The following is a 13489-nucleotide window of genomic DNA, read 5'->3' as shown; positions in this document are numbered from 1 at the left end:
ATTAGCTAATATAGGACCAAATATTTCCTGATGAAGTGTTAAAACTTTTGTGATAAAAAAAACTATACGTAATCTTATAATCTCTACATATTTATTTGTGCATATTATCCCTATTCACTATCTCAGTTGGAAATGAAGACAATGTTTAATGTACTATATGTCCTTCTAAAGGGGACTTGGATGCTTTAATGTAGAAAAAGGATCAAATACAATGAATCTTCTCAGGTACAGGAGAGGCTGATCCAACTCCACTGGGTACCCCTTAGATCCTTATGCATTCTCCGCCTCCAAGTGTGTTTTAGCTCCAGAGTGCCTTAGAAGGCCTATGTAGGACCAAGGATCTGTTGTTTCAGTGAAATTGAGGAAAACTCCTTGAACACTCAGGATAATTCCCGAACTCTTCTATTCAAAACAAAAATACTACAACATTCATTCTACTCAGGGAAACACAGTTAAAACAATGATAATCAAAGCTAACTTTCCTTGAAATATATGTATATAATATATATAATTACTTCAAGTACTTTACATATAATGACTTATTTTTTTCATTGAGATATAATTGATATATAACATGTGTAAGTTTAAGGTATACAATGTGCTGATTTGATATATTTATATTTTGTAATATGATTACTTATTTATGCCATACAATAACTCTGTGGGAAAGATACATTTATAACCCCATTTTATGGATGGGGAAATTGAGATGCAGAGGAGCAAAGTAAATTCCCTGAAGCTGCGTATCTAGTAAGCAGCAGAGCCTGGATTTGAGCCCAGCAGCTTATTTCTGCAGCTCTATACTAGCCAGTAGAGCCAGAAAAACACTCAGAGTCAGCTTTAAGCAGAGAACTCCATCTACTACATATCAACTCGATCCTCCTAATGACAGGAAGACATCCCAAGATTCTCAAGGCTTAACTATCTAATTATTATTATTATCATTGTTTACATTGGGAACTCATTCATCATCTATGTTTAGTTTTTTAAAAATTTTGAATAACTACAGATTCACAGGAAGTTCTTATGTACTCTTCACTCAGTTTCCCCCAGTGATACCACCTTGTATAATATAGTAAGTATCAAACCAGAAAATGAACATTGATATAATTCATGGATCTAATATTCATGTAACCATCACCACAATCAAGATGTAGAAATGTTCCATCACAAGGCTCCCTTATACACGCCTTTATACTCACACCTACCTTCCTCCTCCTCATCTATATTTAACAATCAACATTTAGACAAAGCTTATACACCTATACTTAGTGGTTGTCCAAATAAAGGATTAAAAAGTAAAACAAGAAAAGTACAAAAATGGCAGTTAAGATTAGGCAAAAGCACTAGCTGACCCTGAAGTTTCTTGATTTAGGCACATTTTTCTAGTTGCATTTGGATATAGAGTACCCCAAGTCTTTGATTGGAAAGACTTCAGTATAAGCCCAGAAGAGAGCAAAGTCAGAGAAAAAATTCCTCTTCATCACTGGAATGGAGTGGGATGGGCAATTCATCCTTTTCTTCTGAATTAGATTAGCTACCAGAAAACATGGATAATTGTCCTGGCTCCACCATTTCTGATCTTATGACTGTGCATTTAACTCCTGAGGCCTTAGTTTCCTCCTTTACTGAATGAGGATAATGGATATGAGATCACTTTATAAAGGTTAAAATCCGATGTCAGTGTAATAGAAGTTGTTCAAAGGGTCCTCTCTTTCTCTTCTACATAATCCACTTAGCGTAACTAGCCATTCTCCTTTTAGGAAACATCTACATCACTGCTAACTTGAAAACAAAGTGCCTTGCTGGGAGATTGTTGAGGGATAACAGGAATTTGGATTTCTGAGGCACGAGCTGTGAAATGCCTGACAGAGAAGAATAGTTGGTGTCAGATATGCTTGATTTGTCATAGAAAGCGGAAGGACACTTTCCCCGGCTTAGATATTTATCAGTAAATGGAGGTCACACAAATACTGCATGACTTTAGTTCCTGCTAGCTGGTCACACATAAGCAGACCTCCAAAACCTTGACATTTGGTGGGGGGGGGGGCGGGGGGGCTTACTTTCCCAAGTCTGAGGAAAAACAACAGACAATGTGGAGTACATTGGACCCCACAGAGTGAGGAGGTCTTACTTATTCTCTTGTAATATTATAAATACAGAGATAACTCTGAGGGAATAGAAAGAACAATGAACTAAGGAAGCAGAAGACATCTATTTCAGATAGAGCCTTGTCATGTAACTTACGTGAAGCCTTGGGCAAATCACTTGACCTTTTCGAGTCTTTGTTTTGCAATATGGTATACCACTTACTTGCCTACCTACTTTGTATGTTGTTAAGATGAATAAAACGGAAAAATACACACACAAAAATGTCATGCAAATTGTTTTATAGTACATAAAACATATATGCTTATATACATATTATATAGAATATATATTTAGTACGTGTAGGTATATATATGTTATATATACATATGGTATATATAGAGGCATACACACACATTTATATTAAATATCATCAGAGTTATGATTGCTATTTTTCAGGAAAAGAAGTATGTGTATGTGGAATTGTTCTACTTCTGACAGCTTGGAAGCCAAAAAGCCATTATCAGCTTAAAACTAGTGTGTTGTACACTCAAGATACATGGTAATGATAAAAGTTGTTGTTTCTAGGAGAGTGTGTAGGATACAAGAATTCATAGTAATTCTGAGCCAGAAGAGAGCTGAGAGTCTTGCAAGTTCAAGTCCCAACCCTCTTATTTAACAGATGATTAAATCACAGCCTAAGCAAGGTGACTTATCCAAATTAGTGATGGAAACCAGACTGTAATAAATGAGGAACAAGAGAAAGATTAATGGGTAGACTGACTATGGGAAGATCAATTCCAATAGGGAAAGAGGTATCAAATAGGAGGTACCATTTTTTACAAGGCTTTAAAAGATGGATATCAACAGGTAGAGACTGTAAGAAGGACATTCCATTCAGAAGGACCAATGGGAATTGAAGTCTAAAGGCAGGAGCCTATAGAGTATGCCCATAAGGTCTCATTTAAATTATATACAAGGTATATGTTGTGTGCATGCTGTGCTTTCCAGGGAGAAGAAGAGGACTAGCTCTTATGTGAGAACCATGAACATGGTGAAGTGTGGGCCTTTCTAGGAGAAAACAGAGACACAAATCACTAATTTTTCTCTGGTGTTAGAAACTTCCATTCATTTGGGTTAAGGAAGTGATCTTTGCTGTACATTAGGATTGATTTGGGATTTTAAAAAATACTGGTACCTGACTACCACCCTCAGACATTCTGATTTGTTATGTGGTGCAACCTGGGCATGGGGATTTTTTTAAGTTCTCTAGGTGCTATCACTCTGTAGCAAAGTCAGGAATCACTGAGTAAAGAAGCAAATTAAGGTACAGCTATTTTAATTTGCAAGCTAGTTACCTAAGAGCGGTAACACTAATCCCCCATAACACCTTGGCATGGATTAATTAATAGATTTGTTTAGCAAATGTTTAGGAATGGCATACTAGACTGTCAAGTTTTAATTGTGATAAACTTTTGAAAATCATAGAAAAAATTTTCTTACTGTGTGGTTTTACATGAAGCCCCTTACCAGGAGTCAGACTGGCATCTTTATAAAATATTTTAAGTAAAATAGATGTATTCATTATCAAGTTGGCAGAGAGATGAGTAAAGAAATTACCGCTGACCCAGATCCAGAATTTACCAAGGCATTAACTAATATGCAGTTGAAAACTCACGGAATTTTTAATCTATTAATTTTATTAACTAAATCCAGTCATTTATTCAATAAATGCTTATTAACTGCCAACAATGTGCCAAGTATTGTTTGAGCTACTGGGGGATATGGTAATGAACACAATTTAAAAAGCTCATACCTAGTGGAGCTTAGTGTCTAATGGGGGAAATAGAAAATAAGCAAATAATATATAATACATTGTCTGGTGGTAACCAATGTGTGAGAACAAAATAAAACAGACATTGATTATCAGATACAGTCTCCAAGCAGAGGCAATCTTTAGACAGAGACCTAAATTAGGTTAAACAGTCAGCCAGAGATTGTAGAGAGAAAAAGCCTTCCAGGAAGATGGACTATCAAGTGCATCACTTTGAGAAGGGGACCATGCTCAATGTGTTCAATACAGCAAGTAGGCCAGGGTGCCGGAACCCAGTAATGAATGTTACCTGATGAGAAATGTGGGATGTGGGGTCAACGTAGAGTGGGTCCTCCCTTCCTCCCTCCTTCCCTTCCTTCCTTCCCTCTTTCCTTCCTTCCCTCCTTCCTTCTTTCCTTCCTTCCTTCCTCCTTTCTCCCTCTCCTTCTCCTCTTCCTTATTATTATTAGTATTATTTCTCTCTCTCTCTCTTTCACATGATCCAGTAGAGCAAGAATAATTCTGATGCTGTAGATAACAGCAGATGCTGAGAAGAAAATTGCAGGAGGACACATAAGTACTTTCACTAACACAGTCACTTTTGGTCCAACTTCACAGTAAGACTAGTTTTATTCTGCACATGTATCATTTGAGGAAACCTACACCTGGAGACTTTAAGCAAGTTATTCAAAGGCACGTAAGTACTGTACTTATGAACTCAAGTCTTCTGACTTAAGTCCAATTCTTTTTCTCTTTCTAGACATTGTTCAAAGCATAAAATAGAGAAAATGCAAAGATTATCCCTAAATTAAAAGATCTTCTCTATTCTTAGTAATGGCTAAGGTCTTTTTCTACATTCTACTTTATCTAATATGGAGTTAACTGATGCCAAACTCTGCCAAAGAGTAAGAGCTTTTGTTTTTGAGGAAAATCATGAAGCCCTTAAAGAATAAATCTTACCCAACAATCACGTGAGAAGCTTTTGATCATGTGAGAAGATTTTGAGTAAATATTTTTGTTTTATCAATATAGAAAATAGAAACATCCTCTAGATAACAGAATATGCTTGAGATACCAAGCACTAGTATTAAAGGAAAATAGAGTCCTGAGTAATTGGATCCTTGTTCTAAGGCAGGACAAAGACTCACTAATTTCTAGAAAAAGTACCAAAGGTTACTTTTGCAACCCTGGAGTTAGAACCGGGGAAAAAATCAGAAAGATTAGTTATGTAGCAAGGTAATTTTTGATTACAGTATTCCACTATAGTGAATTATGTCAGTCCAACTGTGTGTCTAGGAAATAAAAATTACTTCTTCCACTACAGAAATAAAGTCTGTTCAATCCTTAAGAGTGAAGATAAATGAAGTGGCCCTAATTTAGTACCAATTTGGACTTGAAAATCTGTACATCTAGGCTTTATTGAGTTGCTAGGGCTCTTACTTTTGGAATGTAAGAAATGTCCCCAGCATTCATCATCCAGTTCCTTCCTTTAACTAAGAAATCAACTTTAAAAAAAATTAAAAATAAAAACAACTGGTAGATTAAAACCTAAAAGAAATGTTACTGTTTAACTAAGACCAGAATGAGATGTTCAGGCTCTTGTCCCAGAATTGTGTTCACATTGTGAACAGACTTGAGTTCACATCTTGTTCCATGTGTCTACTTATGTGCTCTTGAGCATATTATTTAATTTCTCAAAGCCACCATTTCTTTATCTTTAGGAAAATGGAGACAAAAATAGGGTCTTGCAAGCATGAAATAAGAGAATGTATTTGTAGTAGACATCTATCTTACCAAAGACTTTTGAATACCCTCTCTAAATTTTAGTACTTTGCTATATTGTGTATCATCACAGCCCAAGGTTAAGTTAAAAGAAAAGCAAGACTCTATTTCCCAGGCTACCTCAACAGCTAGAATGCAAGCATATGACTTAGTTTCTGCCAGTAAGGCACTCCCAACCCAGATTTTTATTCAGAGGCAAACAACAGAGGGAAACAGGCTGAGCTCAGGTCAACACGAAAAGGAGCAGAGGAAGAGTGTTTCTAAACTGATGTGAAGGAGGCAGCAGCTTCTCCGTCTTCGAATGTGGAAAGATTAGACTTGAGTTTTTTACTCTGACTCTTCCAGTAATTTTATAAAGTACTAATGCCCCTCAAGAAATTCATTTCTCCTTAACCTGGTAAGAATGGACTCTATTATTTGCTTCTAAGAACCATAGCAATTTCAATGTTAAAACATTAATTAGCACAATTATGAATACCCCAAAGTGCTCCATCAATGACACTTCACTGGCCTCTTAAATTAGAGGAAATTGTGTTGGCAAAATTTTCCTTCTGCTCTCTACCTGCATTCATTCAGATTCTTTCTTGTTGTCTTTCAGTTATGCTGTGTACTGTGCTCATTGTGAATCCCTGTTAAAAAAAAAAACTAGACTGAAAAAAGTCTATTGAAGTATTATTCATGTTATTAACTTGTCTTCTTAAATTAAAAAAAAAAAATTATTACTGTAGGTTCCTGAAAATAGCTAAAGCTTTGGAAAAGGAAAGTGAGTCACATGTGAGACAATAGATCTTTGGAAAAATAATTGTAGGGTCCATAAGGACACAGGAGAAAGACCATACAGATGGAAGGCCACCCTGTAGATTTAGAGCATGATGGGAATGGAAAGAGATTCCTCAGAATCAGAGCTGACTCCTGAGTAGACCAACAAGGCCAAACAGCAGTGTGCTGCCTTCTCCTCTATCTGCAAGTCCCAATAGAGTATTCTAAGCAGAAATAGGCAGATAAAACCCACAACTTCCATAATAATTTGTGACCTAATTTTAGTAATTAGGACAAAGCTTATCTATCTGAATTCTATTTTTTTGTTTTTTTTTACCAGTGTTATCCTTCTGGTCTTATAAATTTACTTTTACTGGCACTGATTTTTAAGTTTTATTTTTATCTATATTATTTATTTTTCAATTTTAAGAACAGTGAAACAGACTTGCTAAATGCATATTTCAGTGAATTTGACAAATGCATACATACACATAACCCCACATCCAAAGCAAGATATATATTTCCATCAACCCCAAAAGTTTTTCATGTCACTTTCTAGTCAATCCACTCTCCCCCTACCCAAATAGGTAGTCTCTGTTCTGATTTCTAGCACCAAAAGATAGATTTGCCTATTTGAAAACTTTATATGGGTGGAATCATGCGACATATATTCTTCTGTGCCTGACTTCTTTTGTTCAACATAGCAAATCTGAGAAGTATTAGTGTTGTTACACGTATCATAATTTGTTCCTTTTAGTGCTAGTAGTATTCTATTATAAGAATATACCACAGTCTGTTTATTTATCCTTCTGTTGATGGACATTTGGATTTCCAATTTCTATTTACTATCTTTATTTGATTATAGATCAAATTTTCATCCCTCTTTGCACGTTTAATAATTTTTATTGTATTCTGAACATACTAAAGAACACTGTACAATGAAGTGTAACATTTTGCTTTGTTTTGTTTTATTTCGACGAGACTGTTAAGTCTTTGTTCTGTGGCAGTTACGATGAGAAGCTGCTCATTCTGATTTGTCTTGGAGTTGAGTTAAACTGGGCTGGGCCATAGTTTTAATTATACTGAGTCCATCTGTGATTAGCTCAACCGCTACTTACTATGTTGCCTGCAATGCCCTTGTTATCTTGTTAACTTTGAGGATGAGGCTTGGTCTTAAGTTTCAGATAATGTTGGTTTCTTTTGAATTCAATTCTAGAAGTGAGTCTGAATCTGAGCACTAGAAGAATATGCTGAAGTACCTGATTTCTTTCCGGTTTCCAGTTCCTTTTCCACTGCCACTTTCTCAACAAAATCTTGTAGCGGGTGCAATAGAGGGAAGAATTGTTCTGCTGAGTGATTAATTTTTGTGTTTGAGCTTCTTCAAGGGACTAGTCCATTCCACTAGTCCATACTATAATCTAATGCTCAGTCTCGCTATGGCATGTCCACTCATCTGTCAATCTGCACCTAGCCCAGGCATTCACTGACACCAATATGAATGCTGAATGACTTCTTGACACCTATGAAAGGCTTTTATCTTGTGGGTACTTAGTTCAGCAAGCTTCTTTGCATCTACCACACTTAACTAGCTCCATAGAAAAATATGATTTTTATTTTGCTGTGCTTTTCTTGTTGTTGCCACAGGAATGAAGGTTTTTATGTGTCCTCCTATATTCTTTTTTTTTTAAACTTTATTTATTTATTTATTTTTGGCTGTGTTGGGTCTTCGTTTCTGTGCGAGGGCTTTCTCCAGTTGCGGAGAGCGGGGGCCACTCTTCATCGCAGTGCGCGGGCCTCTCACTGTCGCGGCCTCTCCCGTTGCGGAGCACAGGCTCCAGACGCGCAGGCTCAGTGGTTGTGGCTCACGGGCTTAGTTGCTCCACGGCATGTGGGATCTTCCCAGACCAGGGCTCGAACCCGGTTCCCCTGCATTGGCAGGCAGATTCTTAACCACTGCGCCACCAGGGAAGCCCGTGTCCTCCTATATTCTAACTGAAACAGACATTTCTGTTCACATTCCTATTTAATTGTATACATTTTAATTGCATCTATTTTAGTAGTTGCATCACTTTTTGTGTTTTAATAAAGAAGACAATAAAATTATAAAGGAAGAAAGAATGGAAAAAATGAAAAAAGGAAGTAACAAAGAAAAAGCAAGGGAGGGAGAAAGAAAAGAAACATGTATGTTCCATGCAGGCAACGATTTTTGTCCATTTTTTTCATGGCTTTATCCCAGTACCTAGAGCTCTCCTGACATATAGTAATTACTTAATAGGCAGTTACTTAGTAAGTATATGAATAAGAAAATGAATGAATAATGAATTAGGCTTGAATATTTGATACTTTCATTATCAAGTAGTGGAAAGTGTCAAGTATTGATGGGAATACAATTGATGGAAAATGAAACAATTGAGAATGTCTTATGGAGCACTTCTTAATTTGCTCATCAGTAACTGAAACTTTTATTTTTCTTCTCACTTATTAAAGGCAAGTGAAAGAATAGGCTTGGTTGTATGCATCATCTCAGGACAGGCAAAACTATTCTAATTCTGGTGGTGCTCACTAGTTTGAATAATAATGACCATCATATAGAGTGTGGAATAAAAGCAGAAATCAGCTTGTCCCTGGGCAGGACTGCTCTTCATGACTGAGTAGAGCTGCAACTGGCAGCTGAACACTAGCAGCATCTGAAGGCAGGATGAGAGTGCCTGCTGTGGAATGAGATGTTGGATTGCCCTGCCTCAAGTTTTCCCGTGTATAGTGTGATCTATACAAAAGTTGCAAGCCCACTATCAGCAGGCCATTCTCCTACTCAGTAATCTCTAAGCTTTCTTGATACATTTTGCTCAAACTCCTTAGACTGGAGGATGTTCAAGTCTTCCATGTTAACCTCTCTCACAAAATGCAATGTTATCTCTCAATTGTTTTCCGCAAATTCTTAGGGCTGTTGTGCTCAACAACTCTCTTTACATTGTATAACTCACATGGTTGTATAAGGTAACCCTGGTTAAGGAGGCAAGACCAATCAGTTTTGTATATTTTTCACACTAAATCACTCATTTTCATGTTTGTTCTCTGGCTCTACATTGTTTGTTGATCCTAGATTTCTACTCTTGCACTCATATTTTAAAGATTAAAAACAATGGGTGTGATGGCATGATGATAAACATTATCATTTGGTTTGTTAGGACCTACAATGGGAGCTCCAAGGGAATTCTTCCAGTTGTGGCAGGAGCACTTTTTCTTTGTTTTTGTTTGTTTGTTTTGTTTTGGGCCTTAATAGCCTATTTTTAGAGCAGTTTTTGGTTCACAATAGTATAGAGTGGAAAGCACACAGACTTCCTACAGACCCACACATATGCACAGACTCCCCCCCTTTCAAAATCCCACACCAGAGTGGTACATTTGTTACAAACTGATGAACCTAAATATATTGACACTTCATTATCACCCAAAGTCCACAGTTAACATATCTCTTCTTTGGGTTGACCAGCGGCACTGGGATGCTGCCAGCTGCGTGGGAGAACACCGAGTTTTCCTTTTGGTACAAACAGCCACGCTATGCAGAGAATACGATCCAGCATTAGGGCTCTTTTTCCGAATTGTTGATACCATTTTACTCCTGCAGCTGCTGGTTCTCCACATTAATAATTGACTAAATACTCCCTTTTGATTCTGAATCTAGCAGGTGAAAGATTTTTGCAAACTCCTATATCAGAAATAAATTCAGCTTCTACTTTACTATAAGCCACTACAAGGCAAATAGAGATCTGTGAGGATGCATAAACAGGGAAAAATTCCAGAAACATGAAAAGAATCTGCAGTTCAAAGAAGATTCTCTGAAGTGTCAAAGTAGTAATGTTACACTGAAATATACTTATTTCATGAAATTTAAAAGTTCAGAAAAATTTAAAAAGAAGAGATTTAGAAAATATCTGACGCATTGTAGAAGGCATTGCTAACTGCATAAACAGCCATTTAGCTAGGTATAGAATTGTGGAGTCAAAAACACTTTCCTTCATAGTTTTGTAAATGGAGCTCCTTTGTCTTCTGACTGTGTTTGCATAGGAAGAATTTGCGAACCACCTAACATTAACCTAATCAATCATTTTCTTGCATATTTGGGGAAACTTTATCTTCAAAATATAAAGATTCAATCAAGTTATATCTAGAAACATATTTTTTTCTTTAATGTAATGTACATCTCCATTTTTAGACTGAAGATACTTCCATGGTGAAACAAAGATTTTTTTTCTCAAACTATCAATCTCTTGGTTAATGATGAAACACTAGAGGTACTTCTAGAAAAATCGCAAAGAATAACCATATTACTTAACACTATTAGAGGTTTTAAAGGTAAAGTAAGATATAAAACAGGTAAGAAGCAATAAAATTATCTCTTTTTTTCCTTCAAACTTTTCTAAAACTACAGAAAGAATTATCACTACTTTCAGGAGATTTCATTGTCTTCTTATAACTCAATAAAACCAACAGGATGACAATTATAAGATTCTTCAATACCTAAAATGAAATAAAATCTATGCCTAAAAATAGAAAGACTTTACACTAGCAACAGAGAGTTAGAAGAAATAGTAAAAATAATAATCTTAACAATAGTGGAGAGAAATACAAATAATTACAGTAATATGAAACATGCAGGAATTATATGTTGAAAACTATACTTATTAAGAGGTATAAAGGTAGACTCATACAAAGGAGAAGCAATCATCCCAAGAAAAATCATAATATTATACAACTTTAAATTCTTTTCAAGTTAATTTTTAAATTTGTTTATAATTAATCAATAAAAACTGTGCTTCTGAGTAGGTTAAATATTTCCTTATACAAAGATCAATTTCACTCAACTATAATTAGAATTATTTTGTTTTGTTTTGTGGGCATGAAAATAATTTTTATTTTTCTTGGGTGATTAAGCACATAAAACCACTTTTGACATTTTTTTAAAAAAAGAGTTATAATTGGTTTCTTGCTCCTACTGGATTTTAAAGACATTTTGAAAGGTAAGTAATTAAAACTGTAATGCTGATGGAGAATAGTGAACAAATCAATTGATAGCACAGAAAAAGACTCTCTCTCTCTCACTATATATATATTTATTACTTATATACTTTACTTATAATTTATTCTAGTCACTTGGGAAAACTAGGGAAATTGGTTAAGTATTCTGAAAAAATGCAGTCTTCCTGTACAATAATACGGTAAATATTCCAAATAGTTTAAAATAGCAGTTCTCAAATTGTTGTCTCATAAAACCTGGAGGTTTCTGAGACTTTTTCAGGGATCCATGAGGTTAAAAAAGAAAAAAAATTTAAAAGAAGAAAAAAATATAAAGAAAAAGTTTGTTAATTAGCTTTTTTCCCACTGTGTTGACATTTGCACTGATGCTGCAAAAGCGATAGTAGGTAAAATGCTGATGTTCAGCATAGATGAAGGCAGCAGCACCAATTATAGCAGAAGTCATTGTATTCCTCATTGCAATACACCAGTAAGGGAAAAAGAAAAAAGCCAATTTCACCTAAGAATGTCCTTGATGAAGTAGAAAAATTATTAACTTTATTTAATCTTGACCTTTTAATGAGACATTTTAATATCCTGTGTGACAAATGGAAAATATGCATAAAACATTTTGCTCCATGTGAAAGTATAATTCATGGTGGTTTTGAAGAAAATTATATCTGTGATTGTTTGAGTTGAGAGCTGGATTAGCTGCTTTTTTCATGAAACAGTATTTGTACCTTGAAAGTGTTAGGGGAAACACTGACTGAAACCGCCCGCCCTGGCCAGGCAAAGACAGTAACAATCTGCATGAGTTATTTTATGACAGGAGATCCTGGTAAGGAACACGGAACTAACAAGCCACCACCAACCAGAAGAATACGGGAAAGGTCAAAAGGAGAGAGGAGACGCCAGTCCACATGGCCTACCAACCTCCCAGAATCCTCCTTGCTGGAATACATCTTGGCTGAGCGCTTTCATGGCCACCAGAAAGGACCCTGAGTCAGAGTGATGGCCAGAGACAACCCAGAAACTAATCCCATCACCATAAAACCCAAGACTGTGAGCCACGTGGCAGAGCAGTTCTTCTGGGTTCCCTTACCCTGCTGCTCTCTGTCTGGGCACCCCTTCCCAATAAAGTCTCTTGCTTTATCAGCACCTGTGTCTCCTCGGACAATTCATTTCCAAGTGTTAGACAAGAGCCCATTCTCGGGCCCTGGAAGGGGTCCCCCCTCCTGCAACAAAAGAACAACTGACAGACAAACTATGGTTAATGAAAGAAATGAACCTGTCACAGCAAGGAAAAAAACTGGCCACATATTTTGTCAATAACATTTGCGCTTTCAAGCAAAAATTAGAATTTGGGGAAGCCTGTATCTATCATCATGAGCTTACCAATACCTGTGTCCAAATACTGAAAGACTTTCCGATGAGATCGGTTACAATAATAATGACTGTGATTGTTTTGATATGGTACAATGAATGTGCCAAAATTTGAAAGATCTACATAAGCCAGTGAACCAGTATTTTCCAAATGAATAATGTATTATGTTCCAAAATCACGTATAAGTAAAGGATCCATTCAAAGTGCACGAAAGACCAATAGATGTTGACATAACAGAGCATGAAAATTAATTGATATGGCTTCAAATTCTATTCTGCAATTGACATTTAAGAAACTAACTTATTGAGTTTTGCTGTAGCATCAAAAAAAAAAATTACCATTGTCTGAATGGCCTATGAGAAGACTCCACCCCTTCCCAACTACCTATCTTTGTGAGACTAGAATTTTTTCTTTTTTAAAGCACTGAAGTTGCTATGAAATTGCTCTTTAGTTTTTCATATATTAGGGAGGAATGTTAGATTTTTGCGTATCCCCTGTAAGTTGTTAAAACAGAAATACTGAGGGTTGCTATTCTCATGGAGCTGTATACTTGCCCTATTATGGATGAAATGATCATGTCTGACTGTATTGCTTTAAAATGAGTTTTGTTGCTTTCACGCTTAGGCAAAGATATTTAAATTTATTTT

The 13489-nt window shown here is 36.0% G+C and overlaps 1 long non-coding RNA gene across 1 annotated transcript in view; it reads right to left on the bottom strand.

Moving 5' to 3' along the window:
• Nucleotides 1-8132: 8132 nt before the first annotated feature.
• The window catches only part of LOC309606032, a 1194635-nt gene continuing 1189278 nt past the window's right edge, over nucleotides 8133-13489 (bottom strand). The window contains exon 2 of the long non-coding RNA XR_014231618.1: nucleotides 8133-8274. This is a non-coding gene — a long non-coding RNA (uncharacterized lncRNA). The remainder of the gene's footprint in view (nucleotides 8275-13489) is intronic.

Source organism: Balaenoptera borealis, assembly GCF_965194805.1.
Source record: "Balaenoptera borealis genome assembly, chromosome: 11".
In the NCBI taxonomy this organism is placed as follows: Eukaryota; Metazoa; Chordata; class Mammalia; order Artiodactyla; family Balaenopteridae; genus Balaenoptera; species Balaenoptera borealis.
Note: the sequence above shows the minus strand (reverse complement) of the source record. Positions and strands in the feature narration are given on the sequence as shown.